General features: G+C 52.4%; 1 protein-coding gene across 1 annotated transcript in view; it reads left to right on the top strand.

Annotated features, from left to right (window-relative positions):
* Positions 1-7,230: 7,230 nt before the first annotated feature.
* DISP3 (dispatched RND transporter family member 3) overlaps positions 7,231-19,051 on the top strand; it is a 57,342-nt gene continuing 45,521 nt past the window's right edge. The window contains exon 1 of the mRNA XM_004013722.5: positions 7,231-7,450. The gene's annotated coding sequence lies outside the window, so the exon portion shown is untranslated. The remainder of the gene's footprint in view (positions 7,451-19,051) is intronic.

Here is a 19,051-nt window from a genome sequence, read left to right as displayed (position 1 = left end):
GGTGTCGTGAAGGACACAGAGGCCACAGAGGGGTGGCCAAGAGGAGGCAAATGCACCACTGCAATCCCTGTGCTGGGTGGGCCTCAGTTTCCCCATGGGAAATGAGAAGCTAGGAGATAACGTGGCATTTTGTATTGGGGATGCCAGTGCCCTGATATGTCTGTAGCCAGAGGCGTTGGCCCCTACATTTTGTCCTGGAAGGTACAGGTAGGACCCTGCCCTCCTGGGTCCCGGGACCGGTCCCACTATTTTTGTGGGATGGCCCTTCTAGTTGGCATGAGTGAATCTTATCAGACAAAGCAATTCTCAGACTGGAGTGCAAGCTCTGTCTTAGGATCTCTCCTGGGTAGATTGGGCTCAGAGATAGAGGCAGTGACTTCCCTAAGGATGAACAGGGAGATGAGTGTAGTCGTTTTAGACCTAGGATGAGACTTAACTGCCACCGTTGGGGGCTCTGAGAGCGGGCACTCAACAGGGACCAAGTTCACCAGGGAGCAGTAAACTAGATAAATGTGGCATCTTTGACATCAGGCAAATCTTGGTTTGAATCCTCTTCATCACTTTTTCTGTGACCTTAACCAAGTCTTTTATCCTCCCCAAACCACCAGATGTGAAGAGTCAACTCATTGGAAAAGACTGATGCTGGGAAAGATTGAAGGCAGGAGGAGAAGGGGGCAACAGAGGATGAGATGGTTGGATGGCATCATCAGCTCAATAGACATGAGTTTGAGCACTGGAGTGCTGCAGTCCATGGGGCCACAAAGAGTTGGACATGACTCAGTGACCGAACAACAACGAAAGATCAGAATAAGAATGTGGTAAGGAACTTGGGCTATGGAATCTAACTGCCTAGGGTTGAGTCCTCAGTACTTACCTGTGATCTAAAGGAGCTTATTCTCTGAGCCTCAATTTCCTCACCTGGAAATGAGGATAAGAGGATTCTTATCCCATGAGGATTCACCTCATGGGGTGAGTTTAAATGAAGTAATGCATGTACGAAGCCTGGCACTCAATAAATAGTTCAGTTCAGTTCAGTTCAGTTCAGTTGCTCAGTTGTGTCTGACTGCAACCCCATGAAGTACAGCACGCCAGGCCTCCCTGTCCATCACCAACTCCCGGAGTTCACTCAAACTCACGTCCATCGAGTCGGTGATGCCATCCAGTCATTTCATTATTCATTAGTGCTGATGTTAGCAAAATCCCTTGGTGCCTAAAAGGTATTTTAACTGCCTGGGCACTAAAGATCTGTCCACTAGCCTTTCCTTCCAGCTCAAGGACCCTGGCCACCAAGTTCTCTGGTACAGATTGTTCCTCCCCCTGCCCACACTGGATGCGCTAGAATAGGAGCTGGCACTGGGGCAGCCCATCAGAGCTGCACAGATTCCTGACTGGGAAAATGCCAGAAAAGCTCTTTCTTGCTGTCACTGCAGAGGCTCAGATGGAACCTGGTGGTCAGGGTTATTAAAGTTGGCCTGCCTCCTGGCGCCAGAGGGCCAGCCAGCCTGGCAGGGGGAGAAGGAGCTGCTGGCCAACTTGTGCCAGGAAGCCAAGACCAGAGGAAACAAAGGAGCCAGGAAGGGTGGAAAGACAGGGTTGGCATTGCATGCTGAGTCATAAAAGAGCTCACACACAAAGAGGTGCCTCAGAAGCTTGGGCAGCTCCACTGGATACTCAGAAACCCTCACCAGGTGTAACTGAGTTGTTCTTAAGCCTCAGCATTCCTCACGTTGCGCATCACACCGCCTCCAAGTGGCCAAAATATCTCTCATCCCTCGGCCCTTGCCTCAACAGTGGCTCAGGTGTTTGGAAGAATGGCACCAGCTACTGTCCACGGTCCTGAAACACCCCTCAAAGAAAAGGACTGCACTTGGGGACTTCTACTCAGCCTCTCCCAGGAGCTCTGAATCAGGCAATGATCTTTTTTTTCCTGTGTTTGTGGTTTCTTTTACTGATGAAGAACCAGCGGACTCTAGGCTTAACTATGTAACTGGTTTCATATTCTTTCAGCAGTTCTATTACCTTTACCATTGCTGCCATCCACCCTCTTGAAAACTTGGGGATTCTATATTTCCTCCCCACTCTACACTCATTCCCTCCACTCCCACTCTCCTGGAGGATCACAGTTAGAGGGGCTCTAGAGTTCATCTAGGCTCATGCCCTCACTTGGAACAAGAGGCCAGAATGAAAAGTGCAGCAAGACCATAGTATAAGTTATAGCAAATTTGGGGTCAGCCTCCAGGTCTCCTAACTCGCCACCTACCTCATTCCCCATTTCCCCACATTTCCACTCCACTGCCAAGAGAAAGAGGACCCACAAAAGCATGCAACCTCTTGCTAGGGCTCTTTCCATACAGAACACAATAGCGACCATGTATTTCCAGCTCACTCTGTGCTGCTAGCTGGGCTAACGTACGCTTCTGTGTAGCAACTCCATCCTTGGGGAGGTGTGGCTGCTGTTGCCAGTTTACAGGTAAAGAAATGAGCTCAGAGACATGAAAGGATTTTCCCAAAGCCGCAGCGCTAGTATGCGACTGAGCCGGGATTAAAACCAGAACTTTTGGGGGTATTTCTGACCTCTCCCTTTCAAGCCAGTTCTAACAAAAAAACCTGCAGGGAATCTACTTAAAACCATCAACCTGGAGGTTATACTTTTTCCTTCCACAAAATGAGACAGTCTCTGGCTAATGCCACATGGTACATATCTTTGGCAGGGTCCTGCTCTTCCCTGCCAGAGCTTCAGCCCTGCTTTGTGCACTACCCCTCGGGATCTCAGCCCTCACTGACTTTCACTTCTGAAGGCCTCTACTTGGTCTTCTCCAGATGCTGAAGTCAGAGCAAAGGCCCCTAGAAACATGGATGGGGAATGAGGGGACCGTCGTGTTGGGAGAGGATTATGTGGCGGTGTGAATACTGATGATGCTGTAATTGGTTCCTTCTTTCAGAGCTGGGGTGTCTGCAAGCCCAGGCGCTGGGACTAATTGTTGCAGGCAATTAATAACTTGGATTGTATTCAGTCTGGCACAGGCTCCTCCTTGGAGGAGGCAGGCAAGGCTGGGAAAGGAGTGCTAAGCCTGCTGCTTGCAGGATTCTGGAGGAGGCAGGAGGGAAGGGCTGCCATCTGTCTAGGCTCCCCAGGCCCTTTCTGCAGCACCCCCATCCTCGCCTGGCCCTATCACCTTTCTCCAGACCCCCTTTTTGTCTCTTGAATTATTGGCCCCTATATCCTCTTCTCCCATAAACTCACACTCACCTCTTGAATAGAACTTCAGGGAGAAGGGCACTGGTGAGTGGAAAGAGTGTCTTGGAAGAAGCTCGAGACTGAAACCTGGAGGCCTGGGTCCAACCCAAGCTCTTTCACTGACTTGCTACGTGACCTTGAGTCAGAAATTCATTCACTATGAACTTGGACATGTTTCCTGAGCTCTTTTGCATCCATTTCATCACATGATGTGCAATCAACCTTGAAAGTCATGGAAACAGGGATTGATCATTCTATCTAGCATATGGCTCTCTAACTATATATAACTATATATATATATGACTAATTATCAAATTGTTGCCTATAAATCTGTACTCCATCTCTGCTGAAAAGATAACTGCAGGAATATTATAGGCAGAATTCACTATTACTCCCACTTTGCAGTTGAGGAAACTAGTCTCAGAGAAGTGAAATGACCTGTCAAAGGCCATACAATTAATAAAAGACACATAGGAAAATCAAATTCAGATTCCTAAATCTAGAACTCTTTACAGTACAGCCCAGTTCACTTACCTCTACCCAGTGGCTCCCTGGAGAAGGTGAGATTAGAGGGAAATCTCTAATTTCTTTGGATTGGGGCCAACTCTGTGTGTTAGCAGACTGAAGAGAGAAACATGTACAAATGTAGTTATTCTATTCCTTGATGTGGGGACAAAGGAGAAACTGTTTTAATCTACTGCATTTTTTAGAATAAACACCCCTACCCCTCTGAATACACTCTTCTTAACTGCTCAGCCATCTAGTGGGAGGACTTAATCTGTATATATTCCCCCCTCTCCAGAGTCAGGCTGAAGAAGTAAGAGGTATTATGGTATTATGCTTACCTGTAGGTCACTCTTGCCCAACAAGTAAGAAGAAGAAGAAGAAGAAGAAGCAGGAGGTCAAGACGGAGGGGGAGGGAGGAAGCAGCAGCAGCTAATATTTAGAGCTTAGTTTGTGCCATGCACTGCGCTAAGTACTATTTTTGCACTGAGATGATCTCGTTTAGTAAAACTTTTTAGCCACTACTGTGAGATAGGTACTTTTATCATCCTCATTTTATAGATGAGATGATTAAGGCTCAGCAAGGTGAAGCGACTTTCCCAAGGTCACAGAGCTGGTAAGGGATGGAACAGAAATATGGCTTTACTGAGGGTAGTGGTATCAGAGGCTGGGCTCAGAGGCCCTGCTTCAGATACGGTTGTAGAGAAAACAGAAATAAAGGGATCAGAGCTAAGGACAAAGCAGCCCTTTATGGCCCCATCTCCTTACAAAAGAAGGCTTTTCAATTAGTCATGAAGACGGAGAATAGGGGAAGCAGCTTATCAGCACCAAGAGGCATTTAAATCAGACCTGGAAGAACTTTCAACAGTCAGGGCTGGGGGGGTGGGGGTGGGGCAGAGGAACATCAACCCTCATTCTCTGCAGCCTTGCGGTTGAGTGGGTCATTTGACTACTGGAGTCATCTTTAAGTAACACCTGGAGTAAAAGAGGGCTTCAGGGAGTTGCCCTGATGCTGGGCAGGGATCTTTGGGTTCAGCATTCCCAGGCTCCTATAAAGAAGCATCCTCTCCTGGAATAGAGGGAAGGGAGTCTGAGGATGAGGTGCCAGGAGGGGATTCTCATGACTTTCCACACCAGCGCCAGCTCCCGCTGCCACCACCAGTTCCACTTTATGGCAGGCATATTTCAAAGGCCCGGTTCCATTTGCATTTTTAAAACCCTGCTGATGGCCTGAGAAAATTGCATCCTTCCCGTGTTCCTGGGTACTACACTCCCCACCTCCTCCTCCACTCCTCTGAGCCTGTGCCTCTGTACCTTCTGTTTGCAGAGGATCCCCCATCAAGGGCTTAGCAAACCCAGCCCCCACTGCAGATCACGCCAGGGAGAGCTCTGAGGAGGGTGTGACTGAGGTGGCCACAGCTGTGCCCACCTAGACAGCATGAAGGTAGGACCCAAATCTGCTAAAATTAGTTCCCAGGGAAGTGAGGGCTGTGTCCCCAGGCATGGGCTGAGGGTGGCACATGGGGCGCATCAATGTCACTCCCTGTGGACTGGTCCGACTGGGAGGAACAACAGTGCCACAGGATTGGAGAACTTTGAGGAGGTTCCTGGAAGCAGCTTTCAAAGCAGTGGAAAAGAGTAAGCCAGCAAAGAAAATCCTTTGCTCCCAGCTGGGCTTGGGAACACACTTTGTGTCTCCCCTAGTGCTCCCTTAAAAACAAATCTTTTCCTTGTTCTCCTTCCTCCCACCCTCTCCCATGGCACCGAATTCTTTGCCTTCCCTCTGGGATGTGGCTAGAGGGACCAGATGTTTGCACGGCCGTGCTGAGCCTGTTCTTCTGTGCTCATGTGTCAGATTTGGCCTCTGATCTGGGGGCTGTAACACACACACACTCTCCACTTTTTGGGAGAGGTCTCCTGTCTCTCCCCGCTCACAGCTCAGGGTGGTACCCTTAAAACAGGAGCTTTCCTAAACCCTAATGTCTTCAAGGCTAGATAGGACCACTGTGAGTTCCCTGATAGCCTTGGCCAGCCTGGCAATGACTCCCATGACAATCCTGAGTACATAGGGAGTGAGTGCTGGGGTAGGGACACCGGCTCGGGCCATTTGCTTTTGCATAGATGAGCTCTCAGGGCATCTAGAATCATAAATACCAATGTGTCCAGTTGGCAGTCAGCCAGTGGGTGCAGCTAGGAGGCTACATACCACAGAGACAGAGCAGGGGTGGCAGGTGAGGAACAAACAGAAGCTCCACTCAGCCCTGTGGCATCAGAGGTGCTCCCAGTTTGGTTTTCTTCTTTTAAAAAGAAGGGCTGTGGAATGGACATGGGTTGAGCATCTACCTGTGGGTATGGGCTCCCTGGTGCTTCATTTTAGAATTCAACCCTGTTTCTATCTGCCCCATAAGCAAGGAACTTCCTAGAGGCAGCCTGGGTTGGGAAGATCCCGTGGAGAAGGAAATGGCAACCCACTCCAGTATTCTTGCTTGGAGAATTCCGTGGACAGAGGAGCCTGGCAGGCTATTCAGTCTATGGGGTCGCAAGAGTCCAGCACGACTTAGCGACTAAACCACCACCACTTCCTAGAGGCAGGGGTTGCCTTTCTCCCACCTCTGCATTTCCTGTTTTGCTCTCAGCACACACTCAGAGGATGTATGATGAACACCTGGCTCACCCCTCACACAACAAAACAATGGCTTCCCTTCTTTCGAGCTTCAATAAGTAAAACCCCTCCAGCCCGCCGCTGGGGGCTGGCAGCGGATCCTCTTTCGAGGCATCCCCCCGCCTTGGTTCTCCCTGAGCGGCCCCAGTGCCAATGTCCGCTGAGTATTTCTCGCCATCCTTATGGCCGGTGAACGAGGGGTACAGGCAGATCGTGTGCTAAAGCTGGAGGGAAGCCCGGTCCGGGAGCTGGCCTGGCTCTGGGCTCTGGTGCCAGAGCGGTGAATGGAGGGGAGAGGAAGGGACGGTGCCAGGAGCCTGGGTTTGGCAGCTCCCTCCGGAGAGGACCTGGGGATGCCCTCGAATGTCCAGGAGGCTGGTAACCTGCCAAGACTGGGCGGACGGGGAGAAGAGTGCAGCCGGGGAGAGAGGTGGGAACCTAGGAAAAGGGGCAGCGGCCGGGCAGGGGGCCGTGTCTGGGCCCTTTGCAGAGTCGAGAGTTGACCCATAGGGGTCGCTGCTTCGCTCGCAGCCCCCCTCCCGCGGATTTTGGGAGCCCGGCTGTACCATCGCGCGGCTCTCGCAGGGGGAGCGGCGGCCACGGCGGCGCCTGGCTGCGGGCTTCGGAGACAGGAGCACGCGGCGGATCGCAGGCCCTTGCCGGCTACTGACGCAAAGCCCGGCGGCATGGAGGCTGGCGGCGCCAGGGTCTGGGGGGCGGCGCGGCATCTGAGACTGCCCTGCACACCCCCGCTCCCGGTGGTAGGAGCCCGGACCCAAACAAAGGCGGGCGGCGAATAAAAGGCGGCGGCAGCAAGCTGAGCTCCGGATTGCGCGCTGGGGAACGAGACACACACCCGGCAGTGCACCGTCTGTGCGCTCTGGAGCAGAGCGGGGAACCCCGGCCTCTCGCAGCTCTTAAGAGCTTCTCTCTGCGGCTCCCGCGACGGGACAAGTCCGCACGGCAAGGTGGCCGCAGCCCTGGGCCCCTCCGGTGCGTCTCCCTCCCGCGCCCGCGGCTCAACCAGCTCAGCTTGGCCAGCCGAGGTGAGTGCGACGGCCGCTGGGCACCATCCGTCTCGGAGCTGGGGAGTGCATGGCTCGGAGGGGGCGGTGTCATCCGCGCCGCCCCCACCCCGGCCTGCGCGGGTCTGTATGTGAAGTTCTCCCGCTGTCCAGCCAGCCCTGGAGGAGGGCCTCGGACCCTCCGGGAAAGCCAGTTGGTGGGGGGCAGAGCCCAGAGCTAGCCCTCGCCCCCCGCGGCCGAGCTCCAGCTCCGCACCAACTCCCCGCGGGACCCTAGCACCAGCCAGGTTAATGTCTACAAACAGCGACGCTTCCGACCTCTAGTCCCCTGCTAGTCCCCGCGGGAGTACAGCTGATTCCAAAAGTTGAGCATCAGCCTGAAGCCGCCAGGGATCAGGCACTCACCCAGTAGGAGCTCACGAAGGGGGTTGGGAAAGGTTAATGACCTCCTCTCCATCCACTTTCTGCCAGAGCGCACTCATGCTCTCGGCGGGACATTCCCGGAGTCCTCGGGCCCGATTAACCTGGCCACAGGTCCAGTCCGGAGCGCGGGAGCACTGGGGCACACCTGACTGGCGTTGGAGCTGAGCGCGAGAGGGTTTGCGGGCCCTGCCGAGAACGCTAGTGAGGGTGGAGATGGAGTGGGCAGCTGGGCCGTGGTGGTGGAGCTGAGGGCCTGGGAAAGATTTTCGGCGCGAGTGGCGCCCACTCTTGTGAGCCAACCCCGCCGTGGGAGAACTTTTCCCAACTCCCCGGGAGGCCCGCAGCTGGGCTAGGAAGGCGCCTCCCAGGAGCCGTCCTTTCCTCGCCTCCTCTCTGCTGCAGGGTTTGGCCCTATGTTCCTCTTGAGACTGGGCGCAGGTCCCGCCCGTAGAGGCCCGGGGTCAGTACCGCGGACAGCGCCTGGAGGCGGCCTTGGAGACTCAAAACCCCGCCTCGCGTGCCCACGGACCCAGGCACACACCAACGCAGAGTTTATGCACACACGCACACCGATCTACCCGCAAACCACACACCTGCAAACAATCCCCGCAGAGATTCATAGTCCACTCACGCAATGTACATCCACCCACACTCCACACAGTCCGCAAACACGGAAGATTCACCAGCACGTGGACACACACATTTTCTCACAAGCACCAGCAAGCCGAGAAACGTCTTCACTCAGGTCCTGCTGTTTCCGGACATCTAAGCTTCAGACTCCAGATCTCATCTCTGGCTACTCACAGGGGTGCTCAGCGATCACAGGCTCCCTCCTGCAGACACAACCCCTCACCATCACCCCACAAATGCACATACACCCTTTGGGGGAAAGCAGCAGGTCACAAAGCCACAAAGCAAGCCCTCCCCTCCCCCTTCCCCAATGCAGACCTGGTCAGGAACCAGGGCATCTGCTGAATGAAGGGAGTAACCTGGCCCAGTGGAAGCTGCAGACAGAAGCTCAGCCTTACAGAATCTTGGTACTGGACTCAGAGTCCATTTTGCTCAGCTCACCACCTCATGCCTGCTCTCCTTTCTTACTCCAGACAAAGCTCCTGCAACCAAGGTCCACACCCCGTCTCCCTGCATCATTCTTTGTTTGCACTTTCTGTCTCTTTGTTTCCCTGTTCTGTTCCCCTTCTCCATGTTTATCTCCCCCCCACCCCCCACCGCCTTCCGCTCCTGACCACTGCCCTCTGTGTCTTTCCCAATTCTTTTTTCCCAGCTGCCTTCACTCTCTCCTTAACTTTCCTGCAGCCTGGGCCTGATCCAGTCAGTCTTTGCTCCAATGCGGAAACGGCTGACCCTTAGAGGGAGCTGACTCCATTCTCTTAAGTGGACCCCATGCCCCCATACCTCTGACCCTCCTCCCCATGAGGAGTTCTGCTCCCTCCCCGAAGAAATCCCCAGGGCCAGACACCCCAGATCCCTCTCAGTCTTTGAGGGGCCAGGATTCTTCAGTTCTGGAATCACAGCAAGTCCCTTAACATCCAGAAACTGAGCTGAGAGAGGAAGAGTCCAAGTGAAGTGGTGGAAGGAGTAGAAGTAGGGGTCCAGTCCTAAACTCAGCTTGACCACAGGCTCCCAGTACCCCCCTGCTCAAATGCCCTTCTCTGAGCCTTAGGCTTCCCCGTCTATACAAGGATAGGGCTGGTTGAGGTGACCTTCAAGCATCCCAGTTTGGCCCTAATAGTGTGGGACACTGGTGTTTCTCTGAGTCTCTTGAGTGTGGGTGGGACTGAAAATTATGCTTCTAACCCCAGAGTTTATGGTACTTTTCCCCTTCCTCAGAGCACCCGCCACCAGTGAAGGCATCCTGTCCCCTGAGCAACAGATGTTCAGATGACTTCCTTTGTAGGACCAGAGATGTCAAGTAATATTCATGAGGTCACACCACTGAAGTGCCATCTCCGTTGGGCCAGGCATTGCTTCTATGTCACTTTATCCTATGCATAAACCCCTGGTTCTGCTGGTGGAAGATTAGTGGATGAACGAATAAATAAGTAGAAAAGTCAGGACTAAAACCTGGATTGCCTGACCCTCAGGATCTTGGAATTTTGGTTTAAGCCCTTTTCCCTGATAGTTTTGGAGAAGGAAATGGCAACCCACTCCAATACTCTTGCTCGGGAAATCACATAGACGGAGGAGCCTGGTGGGGCTACAGTCCTTTGGGTCACAAAAGAGTCGGATACAACTTAGTGACTAAACGACAGCGCTCGTCCCCTCTTTTCCACTGCCACTCACCTGGTCATTCAAAGGCAGGTGGAATTGTCTGAGACCCTTCCTCCCCTAAGGCAGACTCTAGGCTGGTTGCAAATGACCACAGAGATGGGACTGACTAGCTGAGAGCAGCTTTAGAGGCGGTTCCTGGTGGGTAGAGCCTTGGCCATCAGCTCCAAGTCCCAAAGACACTACCAAGTAGGCTGTCTGTGGGCAGCTGGCCAGGATCTGCAGCCGGGAGGGAAGATAGTCATTGCTACCATTTGGCTGAGCAACCATTTCTCACAGCCCGATGAGCTGGGGACTGCAAAAATCACCTATACAGATGAGCAAAACAAGATGCTAAAAGATGAGGTGGTTTCCCTGAGGGCAATCAGTAAGCCCACTCTTAGTCATAAAAATGGGATGGCGGTGGCAGTCATTGATACTGATGTTATTGGTATTGATAATGTTGTTAGCTCTGTGATGATTAGAACCTCTGATTTGGTTATTTGGTCCCCTTTCCCCCTCTCCCCTCTTTTCTCCCACCAGAACCTCTTACACTCTTCCCCCACCCACGTATGGAGAAGCTGAGGGCTGGGACAGTGAGGCAGGGGTGTCTGATCGCCTGTTACTCTTAGCCAAGGCAGAGGGCTCATCATTTGAAATCTTCCTCCTCTTGCCCACCCTCCCCCCTCCTGAGCGTGTCTCCTGCCAGAGAAGCCTGGAGCGGTGTCAGAGTCTGTCAAAACACCCTTCCGAGCTGGGTTCCAAACGCAAAGCCCAGGGAAAATAAATAAAGAGGGCAGTGTTGGCCCAAAATAGAAACACACACCAACTCACAAATACGCATGTTTTCCAAAAGTCGCATTTCACAGGCAAGACAGTGCGATGCACGCTCCAGCTGCTCGACTAAGGCTGGAGGCAGGGATGCTGCCAGGACTGGTCCAGGAAAGGTGGCAGAGCCTCCCACAGTGAGCTCAACTCTCTGCCTGGCCATGGGGGAGACCAGACAGCTGCTCCCACTCCACACCAGCTGGAAGGAAGGTAGATGGGTGGGAGGACTGTGATGGATGTGTCTGTGGTAGTCAGGACTCTTTGGAAACGAGCACCAAACAGGACTGATGGCCTTGCTTCCTCTGCTTTACAGTGGGTGCAGCAGGCTTGTAATAGCAGTCCTGATAATAATAACTGCCTTTCGTTGAGTATCTACTGTGTGCCACATGCTAAGTGTTATACTCGATCTATCTCAACCTCACAACCATCTCATGGCATATGGATTGTTATCCCCATTTAATATGTGGGGAAACTGAGGTTCAGATAAGTGAAGAGGTTTGCTTAAGGCCGCACAGCTAGAAGGGGCCAACTTGGGGTCAGATTTTCATCTGCGTGAACCAAGAACCCCTATTTTGTCCAGTACCCTGCATTGTTTTAGGGCTTCCCTGGTAGCTCAGCTGGTAAAGAATTCACCTGCAGTGCAGGAGACCCCGGTTTGATTCCTGGGTCGAAAAGATCTGCTGGAGAAGGGATAGGCTACCCACTCCAGTATTCTTGGACTTCCCTGGTGGCTCAGCTGGTAAAGAGTCCACCTGCAGTGCAGGAGACCTGGGTTTGATCCCTGGGTTGGAAGATCCCCTGGAGAAGGGAACGACTACCCACTCCAGTATTCTGGCCTGGAGAATGCCATGGAATGTATAGTCCATGGGGTTATAAAGAGTTTGACACGACTGAGCAACTTTCACTTTCTTCCTGCATAGTTTCTGCTATTCATTTAATATATATTTTTTTGTCAAGAAACCCATGAATGTGATGGTTTTCAAAAGAATGTAAATTCCTCTGCCGGTTGGGTCAGGTGTAAGGGTGGAGTTTAGCTTTGGCCATCCTAGGCTTGGTATTCAGGGCTTCTGGACTGGGGCTGGGACTGGGTCTTCACCTTTACATCTTGGACTCTGTCCCCAACCATGAGAGCCCAGACCTGTCTGCTTGGGGGATGGGCTCAGGCAGGAGCCCCACTGTGAAGCCTGGACTATGAAAAACGATTTAACTCAAGAGATTAGGGCTGCAAGAGGTGTCTGTAGATGGGAAGTTATTTCAGAAGAGGGTTAGTGAATTGCCCAGCATCATACAGCATGTTGGTGGCAGAGCCTGAATCTCAGAATCCCAGGCTTGTGTGCCATGTGGCCGGGCTAGACTCCTTGAGTGTGTGGGAAGCATCCAGTGAAGGGGGTTGAACAGGTGCAGGCAGTTAACATAACATTCCCTTCCAAGCACAGAGGTGAGATGTAGCTAGTTTTCACTGCCAAGTCTTCTGCTCCACATCCCCGCTGATATCAGGACTAACCCCGTTGACTTGCCCAGTGCCTGCATTCATCCATGTGAACAATGGCACAGGAAGGTACAGAATATTTGCCACATGCCAGGAACTCTGATAAAAGCTTTGTTGTTTAGTCACTAAGTCATGTCTGACTCTTTTGCAACCCCATGGACTGTAGCCCTATAGGCTCCTCTATCCATGGGTTTTCCCAGGAAAAAATATTGGAGTGGGGTTGCCGTTTCCTTCTCCAGGGCATCTTCCCAGTCTGGGAACTGAACCTGAGGCTCCTGCATTGGCAGGCAGATTCTTTACCTCTGAACCACCAGGGAAACTTGTCATGGGCTAATTGATGTAACCCCCACAACAAGCCTGGAGGTAGGTATGCTTTGCAATTGAAGGACCCAGGCTTGAGAGGTTGACTTACTTGCCCAAAGCCACATAGCTAGGAAAGAGGCAGATGGAGCCCTGCAGAGGCTGCACTAGCTGGTTTATTCTGGTGGTAAGAGGGAGAAGGTTTGAAATAAAAGCCATGGGGAAGGAGAAGCTGATGGGCAGCAGCAGGCTGTTTATGTTATACCTTCAGGCCTTGTCATGCTTGCTGGCATTAGTGCTGGCAGAAGCTGCTGCTGCTGCTGCTGCTAAGTTGCTTCAGTCCTGTCCGACTCTACACGACCCCATAGATGGCAGCCCACCAGGATCTGCCATTCCTGGGATTCTCCAGGCAAGAACACTGGAGTGGGTTGCCATTTTCTTCTCTAATGCATGAAAGTGAAAGTGAAGTCGCTCAGTCGTGTCTGACTCTTAGCGACCCTATGGATGGCAGCCCACCAGGCTCCCCTGTCCCTGGGATTTTCCAGGCAAGAGTACTGGAGTGGGTTGCCATTGCCTTCTGCAGCAGAAGCTGAGCCTCTACCAAAACCTGGAAGGAAGAAGCCCAGCAGAGGGTCCTGGGACCAGCTCCTGGTATGTTAGTGAAGCGGAGGGTCTGGGTATGTTTCTCCTTGAACTCAAGGCAAAGAGCCTGCTAGGCATGTGGAACTCCTGTAGACACCCTTAGTTCTGGCATCCTGCTTTCTCTCCTTGCTTCCCCCTCTGAGGAAAGTAGACTGAGAACCTGGGAAATTTGGAAAGGGCCATTGGGTGGAGATTAGGGTCTTGCTGTATCAGTGAACTTGACCATTGGGAATGAGGAGGTGGTGGGGACAATGGGAAGGATTGGCTTGAATTTAGATGCCAGTAGGTGCCATCCAAGTCTCTTATAGGGAGCATTCGTTGGAATTAGGAAATGATGACCTGGGAGACAGTGTCCAGAGGCTTAAATCTCCTCTACCAGAAAAAGCCTTCTCCTTAATTCCCCATCCCACAAGTGTCTACCTGAGCACCCCACTGTGTGCCAGGCATGCAGAAGTGGAAAGACTTCAGTCTCTGTCCTTGCAGAGCCCACCAGAGTCTCCCAGGCCTGCCCCAACACCTCCTGCCTCAACCAGAGGTAATGGGTAGGTGAGAGCTCACCCAGGTCCCCCAGCAGAAGTGGAAGAGGGACCCAAGTGTCCTCTGGGGCTCAGAGAACATGATCCAGGCAAGTGGTCGCTTCACAGTGAGAAGGAAATTTCCTGTGAGTGGCATCTGGGTGCCCTCCCTGGCTTGATGTCTTGGTGGGAGAAGGGGCGTGGTAGCAAAAGCTCATTCCCACCCAGCCATCTGCTCGAGGCATCCAATACACATACTGGCACCTGGATGATGCATCCTTTGCCAAACCTTGTTAATAGAGGAGACATGACTGCCAGCTGGAAGCCACTCCTGTCATGAAGGAGAATGTGGTGATCTTGTTGTCTCGGGGGAAGGCAGCTTAAATGGGGCTCGGAGTTGGAACAGTTGTAGCAGACTGGTGTTCCTAGGATGTTTAGGGGAGGAGTGTTTCATCCCTGTCACCCCATGGTATCGGCCTCTGCACTGTCCTGGAGGATTTCTCCTGTTATTAGTTGGGAGAGTTCTGCAGGGTGATCACCTGGTGATAATGACAATTATAATAATGGCCGACATATTTTGACTATTTACTGCCTGCCCGGCTTAGGGCTTTGTAGGTACTATGTTAGTGCATCTTCACACCTGCTCTATGAGATGCAGGGCTAGGTCTCTTCAATTGTGTCCTACTCTTTGCCGCCCTATGGACTGTAACCTGCCAGGCTCCCTTGTCCATGGGATTCTCCAGACAAGAATACTGGAGAGGGTTGCTGTGCCCTCTTCCCAGGGGATCTTCCCAACCCAGAAATCAAACCCAAGTCTCTTAGGTCTCCTGCACTGGCGCCACTAGTGCCACCTGGGAAGCCCTGCTCTATGAGATAGCTACCATTAGTATTCTATTTTAAGGATGAGAACTGTGAAGCACAGAGGGACTAAAGAGATTGCCAGTAAGCCTCAGAGACAGGACTCAAACCGAGGCAAGCTGGACTCAGTACCACGATCATGACCACCATGAAATGCCTGAGGCTCACACTTTGGCCTTGATTTGGGTCCTTGCAGATGAGTAGGACTGAAATCAAACTATCTTTTGGATCCTTCAGTAATCTGGGTAGTGGGCTCGGGCTGAGTCCTGATTGACAGGGTGACATGGATTGACCATTTGCTCCTTGACGGCCAGCTCACTGAACGGGTCACTTTTCAGAGATCCAGATGCAGGCAACATCTGGCAGACTGGCAGCGTTATTCTGGCTTTCATCCAGAAGTTTCCCCTTGTCATCCCATGTCGATACAGCTGGGATTTGCATCCCTCTGGACATAATCATATGTGCAAACTTTCTGTTTGAAATATTGTTTGCTGGTTTTTAAAACATCATCTTGTGACTTCACAAAGGCAGGATGTTGGTTTTGGTTCTGCTTTGTAATCCAGGCCTGAGAGACATTCAGCTAAGCTAGAGAGAAATCAGGCTTTGATTTGTCAGCAGCCAAGGTCGGGGAGCAGGGGGGAAACCCTTCCTTTTTCCAACTGGAGAAGCTGGGAAGAGGCTGGCTACAGAAGGGCGTTACAGGTTAGTAGCTGCTGCATGTTCCCTGCAAGAGTTCCTGACTTGGTGACCTGCTCTTCCAGAGGCTTCGAGTGGGTGATCTCAGAGTAACGGAGTTAGGAATTTGTGATGAACAGGGATGTGTCAGCCGAGGGCACTCTTGGGCATTAATGAATGTGAAAATAAATCTGTGGTGGAAAAGTTCCTGGAGCCTTGGAGAGGAAAGGAGTTCAAGACATCCCAGAGAGAAGATACTGATGGTTTAACAGAAAGTCCTTATAGCAAGCACCAATAAGTGAGCGAATGAGGATGACAAGTGAATGAATATGTAAATGTGTTCATGATAAGTGGGGCTGATGGACTTTGACCTTGGCCTGGATTTGGTAGGATCTGACCCCAAGTACTGACAAGGCAAAGAATACTGTTCTTGTCACTGGAAGACCCTTCAGCTTAGAATTAGGCAGAGGTAGTCTGTCTGAATTCTTGAACCTTGCCCTGTCACTACAATCCAGCCCCCACCCTGTCCTGCAGGACCCTCTGACCCCTGGGCTCCTCTAGTTCCCGGCTGTGGCAAGGACTGGAACTCAGGAGACTGCAAAGCTGATGGAAGCTGCAGCCCCAGCACCCCCAAAAGTCTGCAGCTCTCTTCACCTTCCCAACTGCTCCCCCAGCCCTGAGCCACCCCATCTTCTCTGTCATCACAGTTCTGTGTCCTGGCTTTTTGAGGACTCCAAAGTGAGAGAACTAGGAAATAATTGAAATCTCATTTAGTCCAGCCCTCCCATTTTACAGAAGGGCAAACTGAGGCTCATGAAGGAATAAAGACTAGCCCCAGGTCACGAGTGAATAGGAGACTGAGCTCTAGTATTGTGGGTGGATTTGAGGAAGGTTCCTGTGAGACCTGGGATAACACTGTACCATTGAGCGGGGTTGGAGGGGGACAGAAGGGGCTGGAGATTCTGGGGCTTGGGTGGTTTTGTCAGGTTTTTCCTCGCCTCTGTGTGCCAGGAGCTGCAGTTTTGAGTTCCTGGGACCTTGAGTCTCCCAAATGTTTCATGCGAGAGGCAGCAGAGTTAGGGAGAGGTGCTACTTGGGGTCTGCTCTCCTCTTGGACCCTCTGCTCCAGCAGCTCATCTCCAGCCCTCCATTCCTGTCTCCACAGGCAGCTGCACCATCATGGCAGGTGGGCTGAGGCCCAGCATCAGACCCTCCCCTCCCATGCTGCCAGGGCCTCTGTGCTGGTCCCAGGTGTGGAGGGTACCAAGTGTACCTTCCTCTCCACCATACGCACCTGAGCTGTCAATCAGCAGGGCAGCCAGGAAGCCCTTCCCCCGTGCAGGCACGGAAGGTATGTTTCCATCTGGATATCCAAGATGGACACATGGACAGAGGAGCCTGGGGCTGCAGCCCCTCGGGTTACACATAGTCAGACACAACTGAAGTGACAGCACACGCACCCAAGATGGTGAAGTTGGGTGCCAGCCCTGGGTGCTTTTTCTCTCCCTTCCCTGGAGCCAGGGTTGTGCCTGTGGTCAGAATGACTCCTGGGGACAGACACTGGGGTGGAAGTGGGGGGATATGCCCCTGCACCAGTGGAGATTGGGAAGGCTGATTCTAGAGCTCTTGAGAATTTTCCAACATGTGAGGCTCACAACCTAATATAGTGAGATTGGGACTGAGCTTATCAGAAGTCAGGTTCAAATAACTCCCTTGACTTCTTTTAGCCTTAGTTTTCTTGTTTGCAAATTGGAAATAGTTCCTGAGACGAGAAAACCTGTGTGAAAATCATCTACAAGCTGTAAGTTGCTGCAGAGATGCAGCATCGCTCAATCCCTCAGGATGAGAGGATCAAGGTCAGGATCAAGGCTGGGAACGTGAGCACCCCGGTGGTTGCCAGCATCTCCTTGATGTGCGCTTTCATCGGGTGCTGGCCTCCTGGGCTTTCCCCGAGGCCTAGCAGCAGGGGCTAGGGGTGCCCCCAGTGCTCAGAAGGGGAGGTTCCTCCTAAGGTTCCTCACTTTCTTTCTGAGCAATGAGGCTGGGGATAGAGCCCCTTCCTAGAACTCCATCCCTAACTAGTTGTAGTGTCCCCCATTCCCTGACATGGGTTTGAGCACTTTGTGTCTGCTTTCTTTCAGCTTTCAATTTACCCTTAAGCTTTTCTTTCATGGTATGGGGACAAGAAGAGTGTTTGCAGTGTCCCCAGACCCACAGATGAGATCTGGGTGTATATGGTGGGGGGAAGACGGGGTAGTGGTCTCTGGAGCTTCCCCAGAGCTAAGAACTGGCAGGTTACCACCTACTGTGTCCCAGCGAAGCTGACGGCATCCAGCCAGCATAAGCTATTTGGCCTTTCCTGCTTCTTGGCTTGATGTTTTATCAGGACCCCACAGTGTGCCCCCAGCCAGTTATACATTAACTTCTGAATAGGGATGAAAGGGACCCCCCTCTCCTTTCTCTGTCTCCCGGTCTTGGGCAACAGCTAAGAATCAGAGGGTTTAGAGAGCATTTCTCCCTACCCACCATCTGACAGATGGGGGACCACCCATCCAGAGATGTTCAGTGACTTGTTCTAGGTAACACAGCAGGCTGGTGGCAGGGCAGGTCCCACTGCTGCCGCCCCAGGACCCATCCCCTGCTGACGCCTCCTCCCTTGTCCCTGAGCTTCAGCTCACAGGAAGCGCTGGCTGGAGCTGGAGAGGAGACACAAGGGGAATTGTTTTACATATTTGTTAATCGGGTCTCAGAGAGAGAGAAGGGCTCTGAGCTCATCAGCCAGGAAGGAATCCAATTTGGCTTTTATGGCCATGGTTATTGGTTGTATTTTGTGGGGATCTTTTTATTTTTTATTAATCCAGCAGTCAGAGGGCTGGGGAGCCAACTGGTTGCTGGGCCCCATGGGCCCTCCTGCTCTCTTGGAGTTCCAGGCAGCAGCCAGGGGGAGAGGTGGTGGAAGGAGCAACCTGGACAGTTGGGTCCAGCCATGCAGTGGGGGGTTTTCAGGAACCTTTTGATCCTTCAGGTGAGGAATATCTGGGGGCCTGGCTGTATTTCACAGATTCTGTAAGTATTGCTGGTTTTATTAAGCTTCTATTGCCTTTTTCTCAGAGATGCAAGACTGCTTGATGAGTTGTGCAGGCAGAACAGAGTGGGGAGGGAGGGACAAGAGTGGTTCAGTGGGTGAGATACTCTGAACAGTGGAGCTCAGTGGCTAAAAGGACGGACTCTGACTTGGGCCTGCAGAAGCTCAGATTTCAGCCCCGCTCCTGGAAACTGCCTTAGAGAGCTGAGGCTGGGTCATACGAGGAGTCCACAAGCAAAGCACCAGTTCCAGCACACAGCAGCGCTCAGTGCGGTGCCAGCCCCTTGCACAGGGTCGTCTCTTTTCTTTTGCTGCCTGGCCCCACCAGGAAGAGCTGGATGGCAGACCTGAATGTCATCATTTCTTCCCTCCCAGGGCCAGAGGAAGGGGCACTTGGTTGGAGGACTGAGTCCTGGCCAGAGATCCAGGAGCCTGAGTCCATCCTCAGAGCCAGGGGCAGGCAGGACTAGCCTGAGGAGAGGCTAGTGTGAGCACCAGCAGGGGGAAGGCCAAAGGCAAAGTCATCTGATGGAGGAAGCCAC

Source organism: Ovis aries, chromosome 12 (genome assembly GCF_016772045.2).
Source record: "Ovis aries strain OAR_USU_Benz2616 breed Rambouillet chromosome 12, ARS-UI_Ramb_v3.0, whole genome shotgun sequence".
Taxonomy (NCBI): domain Eukaryota; kingdom Metazoa; phylum Chordata; class Mammalia; order Artiodactyla; family Bovidae; genus Ovis; species Ovis aries.
This window is presented reverse-complemented; position numbering and strand designations above follow the sequence as displayed.